The sequence below is a fragment of the Ursus americanus genome, chromosome 19, assembly GCF_024610735.1.
Source record: "Ursus americanus isolate L20-20 chromosome 19, mUrsAme1.1.p, whole genome shotgun sequence".
Lineage (NCBI taxonomy): Eukaryota > Metazoa > Chordata > Mammalia > Carnivora > Ursidae > Ursus > Ursus americanus.
Window position 1 is genome coordinate 55,967,151 of NC_142145.1, and position 18,525 is coordinate 55,985,675.

General features: G+C 38.6%; 1 protein-coding gene across 4 annotated transcripts in view; it reads left to right on the forward strand.

Moving 5' to 3' along the window:
- Nucleotides 1-3,249: 3,249 nt before the first annotated feature.
- The window catches only part of ANKRD12 (ankyrin repeat domain 12), a 122,309-nt gene continuing 107,033 nt past the window's right edge, over nucleotides 3,250-18,525 (forward strand). For 2 of the 4 annotated variants that reach the window (XM_045793865.2, XM_045793867.2), the window contains exon 1: nucleotides 3,250-3,572. The gene's annotated coding sequence lies outside the window, so the exon portion shown is untranslated. Of the gene's footprint in view, nucleotides 3,573-3,965; nucleotides 4,034-10,959; nucleotides 11,199-18,525 lie in introns of those variants that run through there. The other 2 variants (XM_087869972.1, XM_087869973.1) reach the window with 2 other exon arrangements.

Sequence of the window (18,525 nt, forward strand, 5' to 3'; positions counted from 1 at the left end):
TTTAATGATAGTTTTCTGATTGGCTTTTAAACACCTGGCAGGTAAAATTTTATTACAGTAATCCAAGATGGTTTCAAAATGTATATGAACACAATGATTAAAATTTCCTTGCTGTTTTCGGAGATGACAACTATATCCTGGCCTATTTATCAAACCTGTAGAGAGAGGTAGGCATCATTTGTAGGTTTACCAGCACTTGCTCCCTCATTTCCTCTTCTCAATTCCTAACTCTGTGCTCTTTTTTTTAAAAAGGGGGTTTTTGAGGAGGAAATCTTATTGCTGTTTAATAACAAAAATAAATTAAACAATTTATCTTTCTCTCTACTGACAAAGACTCTAATACCAGTTTTTTTGTAGTAACTACTTAAAGTTGCTAGAGGAAACTACTGATTGCTGTCAGTTTGTTGCTGTAATTGAATGGGGCCACTGCTACAACACATAAAAATAGTTATAAGCATATTTGCTGCAGAGGCATTACATATGTATAGACTAAGTCACATAACAAGCTATGATCTGAGATTGTATTTTTCATTTATTATATTCACCTTCCTGAAATATGGGAGGATTTTTTGAATGATTTAACTGGACTTACGTAGCAAAACATAAAGGTAGTTGATTATAAATGTGTGAAGAACTAGTAAGCTAGTAAGAAGGTAAATTTTGCAGAATAGTTTCTAATTCAGATATCAAATACAGTTGACTCAAACAGTGCCTAGCATGGGGGGGGGGGGCGCAGTTAGGGGCACCAACCCACCTCTCTCCTAATTGAAAATCTTCCTGTAACTTTTAACTCCCCTCAAAACTTAACTATTAATAGCCTACTGTTAACTGATAACATAAACAGTTGATTAACATATTTTCTATGTTACATGTATTATATACTGTATTCTTACAATAAAGTTACAGAAAATGTACACTTGCAATACCACACTTATCAAAAAAAAGTTCATGTATGAGTAGACCCATGCAGTTCAAACCCATGTTCAAGAGTCAACTGTATACAGGTTTTAAGAGTCTGCTTAACTTTGGCTAACACTGAGGTTTAATGCTTGGGGTCCTTGACCTTTTAGTACTATCATGAAAACTGGTATTTACCTACTTGCTGAAGCCAACAAAAGACAGGGCTATACAATTAAAAGTGCTGGCAGCTTACTAACCAACTAGCTTGTGGATATAAACTTGTTTTCTTCGGGCTTCTTTTTGAGACATCTGTAATAGCTATAATAATTTCTTTATATTTCTAGTTTCACACTGAAAAGGAAAAACAGCTCCTCTTGCCTTCCTAAGTATCATGTGGACCTTTTGAAAAATAAATTGTGGTTGATTTATAATTTGCCCATATAATCTTAATATGAATTTCATTAAGAAATTTTTTTGCAACTGTCCCGTTGACTGTAGTCAGTACAGTGCCCTGGAGCACAGCTGCCTGAGGACTCTTTCATATATTCAGGGATTTTAAGTAATAAGGTTGTACATATAGTTGTTGCCATAAATTATGGCTAATTTACTTCAGCAAATTCAAGATTACCTACCTTTCAATTTTGAAGTGAGGCAGTGCTATAGAAATAGCAATTGCCATTGCCATAAATACTAATGAGTTAAATGAGAACTCAATGACCTGAAGAGATGTCCGAGTTGGTTAAATTTTTAGTGGGTTTCTTTGTATTTCATGCTATAAATATCCAAGTTAAATGTAACAGAGGCACCTGGGTGGCTCAGGTCCTGCATGGAGCTCCCTGGTCGGCGGGGAGCCTGCTTCTCCCTCTCCCACTGCCCCTCCCCCCACTCGTGCTCTCTCTCGCTCTCTGATCACTCTCAAATAAAACCGTAAAAAAAAAAAATGTAACAGTATTTCACCTCCAGCCTAAGGTGCTTACTATTCATATTGAACCTAATGTTTTATAGATGAGAGAAATCCGGAAACTAGGAAGGGAAAAATTAGTGATTTTCAATGCAAGTTTATGCTTTATATAATTTGTTGGGATTTAACTTTGTGTGAAGTCTGAAGTGTCACATCATCTGTACTGAAATAAAGAAATTCCTAACTCCATTAAGTAACTCCATAAATAGGTGCTGTCGTTTATGGAGACCAATATTAATGATGAAGGAGGTGGTTTTCCGTCCAATTATGTAACCCCTTTGGTGGCTGAAGGCTTGTACAAACTGTGGCAGATGAACCTCGATGTAAATAAGCGTTCAGAAGTTAAGTCAGAATAAAATGGTTTCCAACAGATTATGTAACCACTTGGGTGGTTAAATAAAGGAATGTACAAACTGTCGCATACTAACCTCGATGTAAATAAAAAGCGTTCAGAAATAAGAGTACCCGCTGCTGGTAGGCCCAGACCGTAAGTTTTCCTCACGCACTCTTCAGTACTTGAGCAGTTCCCTATGAAATACTATCTGGATGTGGAGAAACTGGTTTCTCTAAAAAAGGTCACTCGAAGGTGTGAATGGGAGAGAGCGTATTGTGGGGTTCGCGATGTCCCTGCGACAGGTGCACGTTAATGTACTTTCGAACTGGTACTGGGGCCCCACCTGGCCCAGGTGAGGGCAGGCGCGGTGGGTGAGGCCGAGCTCCCGGCACGCGTCCGGGTCCCCTGGGCTCCAGTCCAGGTGGTGTCCCGCCGGCGCGCAAGCGCACTACCGCGCGGACATGGGGGCCCCCAGCGCACCCCGCGTCTCCGTACACGCTGGGCCAGCCGTTCGCAGCTGCGAATTTGGGGGCAGATACCCTGCCTCTGTCTTTAGACGTATTTTCCCGGGTTCGACCTCACAAATTAGCCCACCCGCCCTGTAAAAATAACATGTGAATACCCTATGTTCAGCGTCTTCGCCGCCGCCGCCGCCATTTCCAGAAGTTTCCAGTCACATCCACTGCCACGGTCGCCACAAAAAGAGAATGCAGAGCCTTCCGGCCCCGCAGCGTCAGCGGAGCCTGCGCTGCTTTCTTGCGCATCCCTAGGTTCCCCCTCTGTTTTCGGCCCGGTGACGGTGGAGGGAGATGGCGACACCTGGGTGGGGTGGCAAGAGGGCCGAGCAACTAGAGAGGAGTTCCGGCCTGCACCCCCGCCGCCTCTCACTTGGTACCTTCCGACTCCTCCACCCCGTGGCTCGGGAAGCTTCTCCGTAGAACTGAAAGAGCGGCGGGGTAGCGGGGAGGGGCCGGCGGAAGGGGCGGGCGGGCGCTGGGGGCGGGGCGGTCAGGCCGCCCGTCCCGTGCCCGCGGAGTCACGTGCCTGCGTTGCAGCCAATCGCCGGGCGGCGCTGTCCTGGGAGCGAGGAGGCTGTGGTGAGAGACGGACGGAGACCGGAGATGTTTTCAAGCCCGGCCTCCGCGGCGTTCGTGGCGGTTGCAGCGGCGACGAAGACAACGATAGCGACGGCAACACCGAGGCACTCGTTCAGGGGGTAAACCCTCCTACGCCGATCGTGCCTTGGGTCCGTGAGGGTGAGGGGGGCGTGGCGACTGGCGAGGAGGAAGGAGGGGCGCGGTTTCGAGCCCCGTCCCCGGCGCTTGGGAGGAGACCCCTCAGTTCTGCGCTGCTCCCGTCCCCCCTCTCCAGAGCAAGGTAGGGGACGCGCCCTGCCCACCCTGTCTCGTGCCGCCCGGCCTGGCCAGGCGCGGCCCGCGGCGCCGCTGGCCTGACAGTGACAGGCCGTTAGTGGCCCCGGCGCGGGTCCGCCCCGCCCGCCGCCGCCCCTCCAGGAGTCCCGAGGAGCCGCGGCGCGGCCAGGAGCTGCCAGCCGGGCGGGGGCGGTGCGGGAGGACTCGGCAGGGCACCCCCTGCCGCCGCTCCCGGGGCTGGGCTGCCGCCGCCTCCCGGAACATGGCGGGGCCGGGAGGAGCGTGTGCGTGCGAGTGTGCGCGGCCCGAGAGGGCGCCGCCGGCGTGCCGCGGCCGGACCCGGCGGGGCGGGGCGGGGGTGGGGGCGCGCCCAGCACGCCGCGCGCGCCCGCCCGCCCGCCGGGAGCCGGGGTGCGGGCGCGGCTCTGGAGACCGCTGCGGCCCCTCCCGGAGGGAGCATCGGAGGTACCGGGGTCCGGGGGAGAGGAGGATGAAAGGGAGAAGGGAAATTGTCGCTTTAATAATCTCAGGGGAAAGGACAGCGGCACGCTGCAGCTCTGTCTTAAATGCCAGTGTAATCTGTCTTTGCCGCATTGGGCAATCGGTTCTCTTCATGGTTCTGCAAGTGCTCATTCGAATGGTGTTGGTAGACTTGGAGCACGTCAGGCTCTTAGATCTCATTTTGAGGGGTAATATGGTGTGACGCATCCTCGAGGATCCCAAAGCGTTGAATAAACGGTTGTACAAAGAGGTTACCGAAGCCTCGCTGACAGCTGTTTTAATAATAGCAGTACGAAACAGTTTGGGATGGGAAGTTAACACTATTGCACCAGTTGAAACGTAAGAAACATTTTAAGCAGTGTAGTCGTTGACATTGTAATTTCCACCGGACACCCGCGGCTAAACTGCGAACGCGGGTGAAATGGGTTACAGATTCAGTGATGTGTAAAGCCTTGGAATTATCTGTAATCCTGAAGTTGAAATGAACCTGTGTTCTTAGTCGTGTACTCCTTTATTTTAAAACGGTTTACGTAAATTATGAAGGAAGGCGAATTGGTAAAATAGCTATTTTAAAATAAATCAACTGTTTATTAAAAACATATGCTCAAGTAGGTTGTTAAAAGTCTCGGGCACTGATCTGTTTCAGTTTCTTCAGTCATTATACAAAGGCTTTCCTGGAGATTAGCTCAGAACTGGCAGAACATATGCTCTATTGGTGCCAAGTGGCTTAAAAACAAAATGAGATAGTGTTGACTGTATAAGATCAAGTCATTATATTAACTAATATTGTTGGGAAAAGTCTTTAATTTGGGCTAAACGCAAAAAAAATATTTAAAGACTAAAAATGTTTCCCCAGGAGATTATAGGCAGGATGAGAAAGGTTTTACTATGTAAAGATCTTTTATAGTTGACACGAAGAACTAATTAAATTTCTTTTAAAGGAAGGTCTGCAGTCGGTTTGACTAAAGTCAAGCTTAACTATTCAGGGTATGTGTTCTATTTTAGGGGCAGGCAAGGTGTTAAAATGAACTAAATTAAGTGCTAAGTGGTATTCATGGAAGGAAAAAAGTAAAAAAACAAAAAACACCAGATGCCTTTAATGTTCTTCATCTCTATGATTTCCATAGTTGTTGTTACTATGGTTTTATGAGCAAGCAGAGCTGAGAAAGTGAAAATCTAGGGGTGAGTATTCCATGAGGAGTATTTGAGGAAGAATAGAGAGAACTAAAATATTCCGATGAGAGAAGAACTTAGTAGGTGAAATATTTTGTTCAGTCTCTGGTTTTAGTTCTTGAATATCAGGAAGAAAAGAAAAAAAGCTTGAATTTTGTTTGGAGACAAGTGCCTACTCAGTGGAATGAATTTAAAACAAAGATGCTTTTATCAGGTGCTTATATATTCCTTTTTGTTCCAAAGAAGTTGTTGGAAAATGTGATAGTCTTCTAAGGTAGATTGTAGAAAATGGTAGTCAGTGGGATATTTGAAAACGCTTTGTTGGAAAAGAGGTCTTTATTCTATGGAGTAAGAAGAATAATAGGAAAAATATTCAACTTGTTGGTATTAATTGACAGGTAGTTTAATTTTATTCGCATGTTTTAAGAGCATTATTACAGTCTGAAAAGGGAATGATCTATGGATTATTTCCATCATAGTCCATAAGAGGTTTAGACTGCTTTCTGTATATAAACTTGATGATACTGAAAAAGTATCTATCAGAACGGCATGAAAAAATTGATAATTGGAATAGTTTGCTTAAGAGTTGTTCACATTACTTTGTGACTTCAAGCTTGTTGCTAAAATTAACATTAACATTATTTCTAAAATGCCTGTGCTGTGTAAAAGATTCAGTCTTGGTGATTTGTCCTTAGAACTGGAAGGGACCTCAAATTTTCTAGTCTGTTTTCCTCAAGAGAAAATAAAGTCCTGGTAAGGTGAAATGACTTACCTAAGTCAGTACAGCCTATTTAAAAAGTCTGGTTTGGGCCTAGAGATTCCTTTCTGTGAAAATGCTAATGTGTCTTTCTTTAAGAAGTAGCTTTATGGAGTAGTGGAAAAAATATGGAAATATAAATGAGAAGGCCTCAGTTTAAATTCTTGATTAAAAAAAAAATCTTGATTTATTACTTCCTAGAAGTAAGAACTCTGGTTCTTGACAAATCACATTAACATCTTCTTAATCTACAAAAAGTAATTTTCCTAAATAATTTATAGGGTTGTTGGATGGAACAAATGTGATTACATATGGAAAGCATGAGGTATACTGTAAACTTTTATACATATCAAAAGTGGCAATATTTAAAAAATAAATACAAGTTGACCGTGTTACAGCTTGTCTAGATCCCTAGGTTTTTGCTTAGCCTTAGCTTTATTGTTTCCAACACCTGCGGTTTTACAGATTTTAACTCCCTGTAGATACGTTTTCTGATCCCTACTTAGTTCTAATCTTAGTAAAGCCTCTTATGAACATTTTAAATATTGCAGTTGTTAGAGCCTGACTTCCTCTGGAGAATATGAAGTTTCTCCATATAGCATTTGAAAACATTCTCATTTACACTCATGCATGCATAATCTGTTTCTTTAACAGTGGCTTTTAAAAAGTAATAGTGAAAGTATCTTAGTTGCAATGTTAATTTGTCTGTTACTAGTTTCCACATATGGCAATAACAGGAGATAATTTCCTTTATAAACTCAGCTTTGAATGGTTTGTGTTAGGTTATCTTGTACATCTAAATATATAGAAATGTTCAGACAGTTTTTGTTGGTTGGCTTTCGCTGTTATGTTTAAAGACCTTTTCTTCTAGTGCTTTAAATTGATGATACTGGAAACAAATATGTGAATATTGTTTATTGTAGTTTTACATAGAATACCTGTAATTTTGAAGCTAAAAGTTATGATAAACATTTATTGAGCACTTAGAATATGAATGTATCTGTGTTCAAAGTTTTAAGTAAAATATTTAAGATAATTTTCAAAATAACCCTGTTAAACAGAGACTATTATTATTCTAACATATGGCTGAGGAAAATGAGGCTTTGAACTGTTATGTGATGTGTAGATATTCACAGACCTAAAAAAAAGTGACAGACTGTATTGTTCCCGTTCTTAACCATTTGTCTGTGCTCTGCCTCTAATTAAGAGTGTTAGCTGATTTTGAAGTTTTAAGATAATGTTTCTTAAATTTCAGATTTTGTGAAAATGTCTAGGGGCCAGCTATTCTGACTTCTACTGTGTTGGTCAAAAAAACAAAAAGAAAAGTAGGCAGCAAGTCTTTTCTGAGATGTTGAGAAAACTATTGGGTTTTTTTATATTAGTTGTCAAAAGCAAATTAATCTCACCAGCTACAGAAGGACTACGGTTGTTAACATTACAAGAGGTGATTTTTAACAAACTCTTCCTTCACGTTGGTGCCATTTTTCTAAAGAAATGTCTGTGACTGGAGAAGAAAAGATCACTAACCAAACTCATTTAGGACTTTTATTAGTAATTTACTTTTATAGTAAATATGTGCAGTTTAGAAAAATAGCATCCAAGACTAGATTTTCCAATTAATGAGACCCTCCAAAATTCTAAGAAATTCAAATTCTGAAATTGTTAGAAAATTAAGTTTAAACACAGAAATGCTTCCAGATTGAGATAAGTAGAAGAGGTGAACATGAAGCTGCAAGTAATAAGGTGGAAATAATTTCTTTTTCTTTGGCATCTTAAGTATTGTCTCTTCTTTGGCCAATCCCTTAATATTCCACTAAAATTGTTTAAAAATATATAGTAGTTTACTTTTCTGGCTTTCGGTTTGTATTAGGGCCATAATTGGGGGAAGTATCACAAATATTAGTGATAAATATCATATTTTCTCTACTTTTTTAAAGATTTTTTTTTATTTTTAATGTCTATACCCAATGTGGGCCTTGAACTTAGGCCAAGATTGAGTCACATGCTCTACCAGTGGAACCAACCAGACACCCCCAAAAATCGTATTTTTAAACTTCTTTGTTACTTGAAAGAGGTGTGAGAGAATCTTGTAGCTTCTTAGATTGTTCTTCCTCCTACATAGGAGTTTTGTCTGCCTCCTGAATTCTAAGAGAGAACAAAAACCATGCTTGTGTGGTTCTCTCTTCCTAGAAATAGCTGTATTGACTCAGTATACAAGATAATAGTATGTAAGAATTATGGTGCTATATAACTCATGAAGAATTTATTTATTTATTTAAGAGAGCATGCACAAGCACAAAGAGGGGGAAGGGGAAAGAAAATCCTCAAGCAAGACTTCCTGCTGAGTGGGGAACCCAATGTGGGGCTGGATCCCAGGACCCTGAGATCATGACCTAAGCTGAAATCAAGAGCCAAAATCAAGATACTTAACTGACTGAGCCACCGAGACACCCTAGTTCATAAAGTACTTTTTACATCAGATCCCTTGAATTTCACAACTAGTCTGAGATCAGCAACATATCAGCTAACCTGATGGTGTTGAACCATCCAGGTTAAAATTCTCTGGCAAAGTTCTGGCTCTTGTAATTCACTTGAGGAAGAGAAGCATTAGCAAATCTAAAGGAAGAGAGAAAAAACACACATACTCATTCTGTTTTTTTCTATCAAAGGCACGTTGTACACAGCTTTCTTTCTATTTTGTTATACCTCTTCTGAAACTTAAACAAGCAGGGTGGAAGTTAATACTAAAAACATTCTTTATACCACTTTACTAATTAGTGGTGATTCATAATGACGTTGAAGACAGGAGAAAATTAAAATTTTACGGAATGTTTCTTACCTTAATTTGCAAAAAAATATTATAAGGCAGAAGAAAGACTTGTTACATTCTGTTGTTCGGTACTAAAGTCTCGCAACCTCTGAGTTAAAGTAAGTTCTTTTTATCCGAGTTTAATTTTGAGTATTTGAAAGTTACTTGGTGATCAAATTTAATTTCTTTGAGCTTTTATACTGTTAGATACTTTCATATATGTTATTTTAATCAATGATGGGAGTAGGTATCTTATATATCTAGTTATGAAAATACTTCAAAAAGGTGTCACCGGAATATCTCCAACTTTAGATACTAGTACTCATGAACTAACTTGCAATTTATAAGTGCTGTATAAATGTAAGTTTGTTACTTTAAGAGAAATTTTTCTTGGGATCAGCTTAATTCATTTATAGATTTATGTTGAGGTGGATCTTCTACTGGTGGTTATTCAGCCTTCAGAAATTATCCCTGTCTTCCCGTGTTCATTAAAACATCTCAAGAATAAAGATGAATGTTCTCTTTAAGTTGCATTGAACAGAATAAAAAATATCTCCTTACTGAATTTCTGTTTGTCCTCCTATCATTGAAAGTAAACAGTAATGTTTGACAGCAAATTGGCTTACTCATTCTTCCTTTCCTTTGTCCTTTTTCCTCCTTCCTGGCTCCTCCTCCTAGTTCAGACGCTAGTGTTCCTTTGCTTTTGCAGCCAGTTGAAAAAAATCTATACCTATCTGTTGTTGGTTGACAACTTAAATTTGTGTTATTAAAGTATTAGCACTTACGTTTCAAGGCTCTTACTTTAATTATGGTATGAATATTGATTTTAGCTACAAGAATTTGGATCATTAGCTAATATATCAGGAAATGATCATTTGCATTTTCTCTTTTGTGAATTGACATTGACATATCCTTTGGCCATTTTTCCCTCTTCTTCGTTGTGTCTTATTGGAAACTTCTAGGAGTGGCAATCAAGAATTTATAGAATTTCAAAAACACTTTTATTGTGTTTTCAAATTACAAAAATAATATATGCTTATTATTAAAATAAAAAAACTGTGTAATAAAAGGGTTAACCTCCCCCTCTGGATATTCTTTGTGTATTAGAGATTGTTAATCTTCTATACGTGTTAATTATTTTTTCTAATTTATCATTTAAATCAGAACTTACATTTTACAGCTTTTTGGCAAACCCCAGAAGAAACTGGCTCTCTCCAAACTGTTACCTTATTGAGATGATAACTCTTTGGGCTCTTTTATTATTCCTTCATACCCTGAGTCCAAGAGTTTCTCCTGCCTATAATTTTTGTGAACTCAGATGTTAGGGAAGAAGTAGCAGAAAACAGTGAGAATCCTTTGAGCATAGGGGAAAACTGGAGTCTCACATTTAAGTCATGTACATTATGAAGTGCCAAAGACTGGTACAGGTGTAATTACAAGTGTTCTGTGATTGGTAATAGGCTCTCCACATAACTTTTCATTAACTCCTTACAGTGACCTTCTGAAGTTTATCTTATTCCCACATTTTTTTTTTTTATTTTTAAGTAATCTCTGTGCTCAGTGTGGGGTTTAAACTCAAGACCCAGAGATCAAGAGTCACATGCTCTACCTACTGAGACAGCCAGGCACTCCATATCTTATTCCGATTTTAGAGATGAGATTTGATTAAAATTTGTGACTGTATTGTTTCCTCACAAAAGTACACCTTCAGAGAAGTTGGTGGTATTATTACGAGAGAAAAGGATAAAATAACAGATACATTTTTACCCTTTTAGGGAAAAGTAATTATTTTGTGTTAGGATTATGGATTTTTACAAAGGGTGAAAGGGCTGAATGATCCAGTCTGACGGTGTGATAATTTATCTCTGGGTATTGAATTTGAAAGTAACTAGAATTTTTATCTTTTTACTTTTGAATCTTCAAGTTGAACAAATATTACGGATATAATGAAGAAGATTTTAAACATTTCATAGTTTACAAATTTTAAATAAATGTTTTTATGAACAGCATTGCACTTATCATTGTTGAGGCCAGGTGTTTGGGAAAATATATGCAAAGACAGTGTTATGGTCTCTGTCTTTTTTAAGGGTTTACACTCAATGAACAAAACGTGAAATAGGACAGTGTTCCTTTTTTTTTTTTTTTTTTAAGATTTTATTTATTTGAGGAGGGTGGAGAGCATGAGCGGGTGAGGAGCAGGGAGAGACGGACAAGCAGACTCCACACTGAGCGTAGAGCTGGATGCGGGACTTGATCCTATGACCCTGAGATCCTGATCTGAGCTGAAATCAAGAGTTGGACCTGTAATTGACGGAGTCACCCAGGCACCCCAGGACAGTATTATTCTTAAACATCTGATTTTTTTCCTGGTTGGTGTAGAAAGGAACGAGGTAAGCCCTGCAAGGACGTAGATCGTGTCTGTCTTGTTTGGTGTTGTACACCCGAATTTCATCACACTGTAAAGAGTCACTGTATATTTATTGAGTGACCGAGAATCACCCCAATGCCAGTGACAGGAGAATGGTTTGATTGGCATAAGAAGACTAAGGAAAAAAGATAGGTAGCACATGAAATTACTAGGATGAGGGACTTATTAATAAAAATGAATTTTCAAGATGGGAAATGATTTCCTTAGAAAACAATTATAGAAATTGTATGGAATTCAATGAGAGACAAGAAGATCATTGATAAGGTTGTTAGGTTTTAAGTCCCATTGCGCTAAGCACATACCTGAAGAAGACAGCATTCTCTGCTTGTATGGAGCTTAAAATCTAGCAGGAAGAGATAGTTACTTAAAGCAAGGATCCATAATTAGGGAGAGGTTCTGTAAACATTACTAAGACTAAGAATTACTGACTTGAAAATTTAAGTTCAGTTTTAATCTGGAATTATTATATTCTTAAATAGTCCTAAACTTGTGTTTTTAGGCATTATTTTTATAGTATATTTCATTTCCTTTTGATAGATAAAGCTGTTTTAATATTGGTACTATCAGTGAGATTTGCCTTTTTTTCCACTTTATAACATTTGTGTGGTTATGTATCCAGAAATGTTTTCTTTTAAAAGTAAAACAAAACATGCATGTATTCTTTCCCGTGGGGATTGGAGTTTTCACAATACTACCCTTTTCTTCTTAGTTTCTTACAGTTATTTTAATGCATTGAATTTACTCTGTTCAGTTTCCCCCATTACCGTACTTCTCCTTATTAGTCTCTTCAGAATACTTTGGTAAGGGACCGGTTTATAATTGTTGTGGCCTAAAAAAGCTACCAGTAATTGATACATATATTACATATATATTACATATAAGCCAGTTTAGAGCATGTTTTCTTTTAAATGCCCTGAAAGCTGCACTTATCCTGAATTCTTGTGATAGTATAGTAAGTTGGTTATGTTGGACCATATGCAGGATGCAGAAAAAGTGAGGTAGGAGGTAAGTATTGAAATAAAGCCCAAAGAATTTAACCCTGGTGTGAAGTCATATGAAAGCTATAAATTTTGGCTCTAGTTTGAAGCAGTGTTACAATCCATGCTATAGTTGGGTCAGGGTAGGAATAGTGTGGTATGCAGATTAGAAATAATTTAATACTTCCACCAGCATTGCTCTCTCATAGGGTACTAATTTCAGAAGTTTCTCAACTGCATAAAGAGTTTGGGCATAGATAAGATGAGTTTCAGGATCACAGGTTTATAATTATAGAAGCAGTGATTCTTGTAAAGTATTCTTTTTTTTTTTTAATGCCATGACCTTTATCCTAAATCTCTTATATTTTTATGTACCAATGTTAAAAGTACACCAAATTATCTGAGCAATTAAAAATCCTTCCATTGGAAGGTAAAATATGTGCCCTGTCATTTTAAGAGATAGCAGTAAAAGTGAGTTAGGGCATTACTTGGGATTAAACTGTGAGGAGTATTTAGAATGGCACCAGATTTATGTTGCAAAGATCAGTTGCTTGTCTCTTGAGGGGCAGGAGAGGGGACAAAGTTAAAATACCAAAACCTTTTTATTTTGAAATATTTCAAATACTATCAGAGGTACAGGAAACAGCATAATGAACTTCCTGGGTACCTATCACCAGCTTAAGAATTAAACATTACAAATTCAGTGGAAGCCCCCTATATACTTTTCCTGGAGCCATTTCCTCGCTGCCACAGGGGAATTCCTATCTCCTTTTCTTTGTACAAACTTCCCAACAGTGGCATTTCCCTTTCTCTAGACCTATGTAATTTTGTTTCTTCAAAGTTCACTTCAGTGACCTCTTTCCATTTTAACTTTATTGCATATTGTACGTAATAGTAGGAGTGGTCTGAGAAGGGGAGTTGAATATGAGGTTGTGTACCTGAGGTAAAAACCCACCTTAAAATCTAGGCAAGGGAAAGTTAGATTTCAACACTGTACTATGTGCAGAACAGAGTTGATAAAGTAGACGTAAGAATAACCTAACAACGTAATTGTTTTTAGGAAGATTAGTCTGATAGGAGCAGTGTGGAGTAGTGGGTCTGAAAGGAAGTGATGATTTGCTAACTCATTTTGATTGACTTTTTTTCCTCGTAATTACTGTACGTTGGTGAGATTTTACTTGGCTTCCAAACACTTTACCATTTTGACAGAAGAGAAAGGATTTGGTGACAAAATGCTTAATAATGAGTGTTTCTAGTTATCAGGATTTGGAGAATTATTCCTGACCCCTTTTAGAATCTGTTGACAGTGAAGTGAATACATAGATTCTATTAGATTTCTGCTTTAGCCATTGGTAATTTTTTCAGCTCCCAGTGCCAGCAATGCAAGGAAAGCTATGCCTAACCATTTTCTCTGAGCTGTTGCAGCCCTCTACTGGTCTATGGAAGTTGCACAATTTAGAACCCTATAGGGCTAGAGTCAGTAAGTCAGCAACTTATTTATTGAATCTTCACACTTTAGAAGTCATTTATGCCACCTCTCTCAATTGCAGATAAGTATTTTATATAATACACCTTAACAGTTGTGGAAATAAATGTATATGTAGATTTATTAGATATCCAGGGCAGAGAGATCATTGTAACACAACTTCCTGTATTACTTTAAGAGTTTAGATATATTGTTAGAATGTGGTCCTTTATGGTCCTGTGTTTGACAGTGTCAAAAAACATCTTTTTACCACTAATCTCTTTTGTAAATATTGTGTAATAAAGGAATGAGAATTTTGCTTTTTAAAAATTTGAGGTATTATTTAGTTGCTACGGTTAGGAGATAAATACAATAGACAAATGTTAATTGCTTCTTTTAAATTATTTTCTTTAAGATTTATTTGAGAGATAGCGTGCACATATGTGTTGGGGGAGGGGCAAAGGGAGAGGGAAAGAATCTCAGGCAGACTTCTCACTGAGCATGTTGCACACTGCCCTGCTTCCAGATGCAGGGCTCGATCCCATGACCCTAAGATCATGACATGAGTCCAAATCAAGAGTAAGATGCCCAACTGACTGAGCCACCCAGATGCCCCTTAAATTGTTGTATTTTAAATTACTTTCAGCAACTTCCTGTTGCTAGAGCCAGAAACTTGGGTGTCATTCTAACCTCCTTGCTCTTGTTTACTATTCTTCCTACCTCACAATCTGATCATTATACTTAAAGTGGTCTACTTGTCTCTCATCTTGTTTCTCTTTATCTGTCTTCCAAAGTTTCACCAGCAACACCTTTCTGAACACTACTTGAATTATGTCATTGCCTTTTTAAAAGTCTTAAAGTGGTTTTTGTAATCATTCAGATCAAACAACACAATCACAAGGTGCTTCATGATGTGATCCCTTCCTACTTTCTTTAGATACATTTTCTACCCGTTGTGCTTCAAGTTTTGCTATCCTTTCAGTGTGGCCTGCTTTCTTGTGTGGGAGTATGTGTCCATATCTGTGCACATGCTTATCCTTCTCCCTCTACAGCCCTGTCCATATCTACCTGCCTGTTGGTCATCCTTAGTGTTGGATGTAGTGGACTATCCTAGTGTTATCTCTTCTTGAGATCCCCCAACCACACCCCCATATATATGCACCTGAGTTGGGTGATCTCTTTGTGGTAGTGCTGCCTTATTTCTGTAACATTTATTGTTCCATACACTAATTAACTTGTCTTTTGCCCCTTAAAAACAGTAAATTTCCTTTAGGCTGGAATCGTGTCTTGTTTATCTTTAATTCCATTGCTTAGCATATAGATGCTTTAGTAAATGTTAAGTGATAGAAAATTGTATGAGTGGGGCGCCTGGGTGGCTCAGTCAGTTAAGCGTCTGCCTTCCGCCCAGGTCATTATCCCAGGGTCCTGGGATCAACCCCCACATCGGGCTCCCTGCTCAGCAGGGCGTCTGCTTCTCCTTTTCCCTCTGCCCCTCCCTCTGCTCATGCTCTCTCTCTGTCAAATCTTTTTAAAAAATTTACCTGAGCAAAGTGGGGCATGATATCTAAAGGAAATACCCATAGTTAAATAGTTCAGCATCACATATTCATTTTTTGAAGTTATAAGGAGAATCAGTTCTTCTAGACCAATGCTTATTGGACATACTTTCACCCTCTGTCTATATTGAGGAAAGAGTGGGGGGAGATAAAGAATGGTAGAATTTTAGAGCTGGAATGGACCTAATTTTAAAATGAGAAAACTGAGACCCAAAGAGTTACTTAGAGTTACATAAGAACTCAGGTCTTCTAGTACTTATTTTGCTAAATTTCTCCTAATATGTTTTGCCTTAGGCTTGGCTGGGATTAGTAGATACTGGTTGTTTATATTTCAGGCAATTGGAGTATCTAAATATTACTCTGTTTCGTACCATAGGTTTACTTTTGTGGAATTTTGAAAGTAATAATACACATATAGCTAAACCAAATTGACCATTTATCTTGTATTTACTTTGAATAGTCTTCTGAATTACCTGCCATGGTTAGATTCCTGAAAGATACAGTATTTAGCAGCACCAACCCAAAAGCAGACTGTATTTACTGGGTTGAGCTTCTGTCCTGAATCTTTTCCTTCCTTTCCTATTCTGGTGGCTGGGTTAGAAAACATAAAACACATAAAAGTACCTTTTACTTTCTTCTACCTATGTCTGAGGCAGTCTCTCACCTGCCATCTCATTATACTTTCCCGTAGAACATTACAGGTCTCCAGAGCAAACCAAGTGGAAGTTGACCTATTTTATTATTTTTTTAATTTCAATTTTTTAGACTATACAAGTAATACATGATCATTATAAAAATTAATATAAAACTGTATAAAATAGACCATAGACTTTCCTTAAGGACTTTTAAGTACATTGTTGAGGACAGTTTATTTTAAAGGATGTGGATGTTTGTCTTCATCTTTTGCATGCTGTTGGTTTGGAATACAATTTCTTGGTCTGGAATACAACCATCGTATTCTTGTGGGAAAATGTTATGGAATAGTTGCCAGAAAATATTGTAGTGAAAGTCAACCAGTGGTGTGATAAAGAATGCACAATCCCCTTTCGTAGACTGAATTCTCCCTTGAATGGTTTAAGTAGTTAAGTGGGGGGACAGTCCGGTTAATATCTCAGAAACACGCCATTTATTGTGAGGCCTTTTCCATTATTTTTGTTTTTGTTTCTGGTCAAGTTGAGAGAGTGAGTGAGAGAGCACACAAGCAGGGAGAGTGGCACGCAGAGGGAAAAGCAGGCTCCCTGCTGAGCAAGGAGCCCGATGCGGGACTCCTGGGATCATGACTTGAGCTGAAGGCAGATGCTCAATGGACTGAGCCACCCAGGCGTCCCTTAGAACCACTTTTAAAATGTGAGGGAATTAAGCTGTATGGTCTTTAAGTAGGGAATACTTAGTATTTGTGTGTAATGGTTTATACTTTTTTGCTTGGGGGGAAATAAGGATGTCATAATTTTTTAATTTAAGCTATCATTTTTGCATTCATAGAAAAATAGAATTTGGAGTGAAATTATTCTAAGCCTCTTATTCTGGAATCACAATTTTGGAAGGATAGGAGATCTGCACTGTCATCTAGCCTAACATTACTTTTAAGAAGAGATAGAAATATTGAGATGTGATAAAGGTCAACCAAAAAGTCAGTGGTAGGTCTCAGAATACAGTCTTGGATTTCAGGTTCCAAGATAAAATCATAAAGAAAGTGATGGTCACTTCCCTGACTGAATGACTCTTAAGGATCATTAATTCTGTTGCTATAATTTGATCCTTTACTAGTTGCCTTTTTTTTTTTTAAACAATTTTGGAGGAAGCATTTTTACCCCCAGAGCAGCTGCAACCTAGTGAAAGCTGAAACAGGAAAAATGGAATTCTCATTCCATGCTTATGGTTCTATCTTTACTTTCTTTTTGTAGAATGTAAAATTAGTAGTGAATTTAGAGGGCAGTGTTTGAATATTTTATATGTTCCAAGGACTATGATAAGATATCATTTTATTACTTTCCATGTCTTTATTAGTTGAGCTTTATCACTTTGTAATATAGATGAAGAATTTAAGTAACTTTAACTTTGTTTTTCAGTTGTATTTAAAGTGGACGTTTTGGAGACTTCTAGACAAAATGGTAGACTGGGGAAGTTGCCTTCTTTTTCAAATATGTGGAAATACTAGATAAAAATAAAACATGTAAAAAATACACAGCTGAGTTTGAAAGCTAGAAAGAGGAATCTGCATGTGCCTGAAATGGAAAAAGGACTCATCATCACAATAGAAAACAGAAAATGAAGCCCTTTCCTATGAAGGAAACAGATACTCCTTAGCCTGTGAGCTTTAATGCGGTGGTGGAATCCACAGGCCCAGGAATGGCTGAGAGTTGAGGCCAGACCAGGAAAGGTCTGAATTATTCATGATGGGGTAAACAAACAAACTAACATAGTCTAACTACCTGCCTGGGTTTATTTTTCCTGGTACATCTTCTTTCTCTTTTATTTTCAACCTTTTTAGTATCCTTTTGTAGTTTCTTTTACAAAGTATGTTGCTGAATCTTATTTTTATCCAGCCACAGAGATTCTTATCTTTTGATTAATGAGTTTAATCCATTTTCATTTATTATAATAATGCATTAGAAATTATTTACATCCTGTTTACTAAACTTCTAGTTAATTTTCTAGTTTTTTATTTTTATTTTTTAAAGATTTTATTTATTTATTCGACAGGATAGAGACAGCCAGCTAGAGAGGGAACACAAGCATGGGGAGTGGGAGAGGAAGAAGCAGGCTCATAGCGGAGGAGCCTGATGTGAGGCTCGATCCCATAACGCCGGGATCACGCCCTGAGCTGAAGGCAGACGCTTAACCGCTGTGCCACCCAGGCGCCCCCCTTCTAGTTTTTTATTCTTAATATATACACGTGTGCGCGTGTTTGTGTGTGTGTATATATACGTATATATGTAATATACATAAAATATATATCTTCCCTCCAAACAAGACAAGTACTTTAATTGCTTTCTCACTGTCCACTCGTCTGCTCCACCCCACCCTCCACCCTCAGTTTCCCAGTAGCCATGTTGATGTTCTGTTGAATTTTAGTTCTGGATTGTTAGGGGTTTTCAAGCATCCATCCATCCTTTTTCTTACCTTTTATATAAAATGTACTTTATTAGGTTATTTACTCACTCTTACTAGCATGTATCATGTCTAGTGCCCTCACAGATTTATTTCAATTCTTATTTGAGTGCCTATATAAAAGCAGTTTCAACAGGGTGTTTGTACATAAACATTCTAAGGCTTTTTATGCCTGAAAAT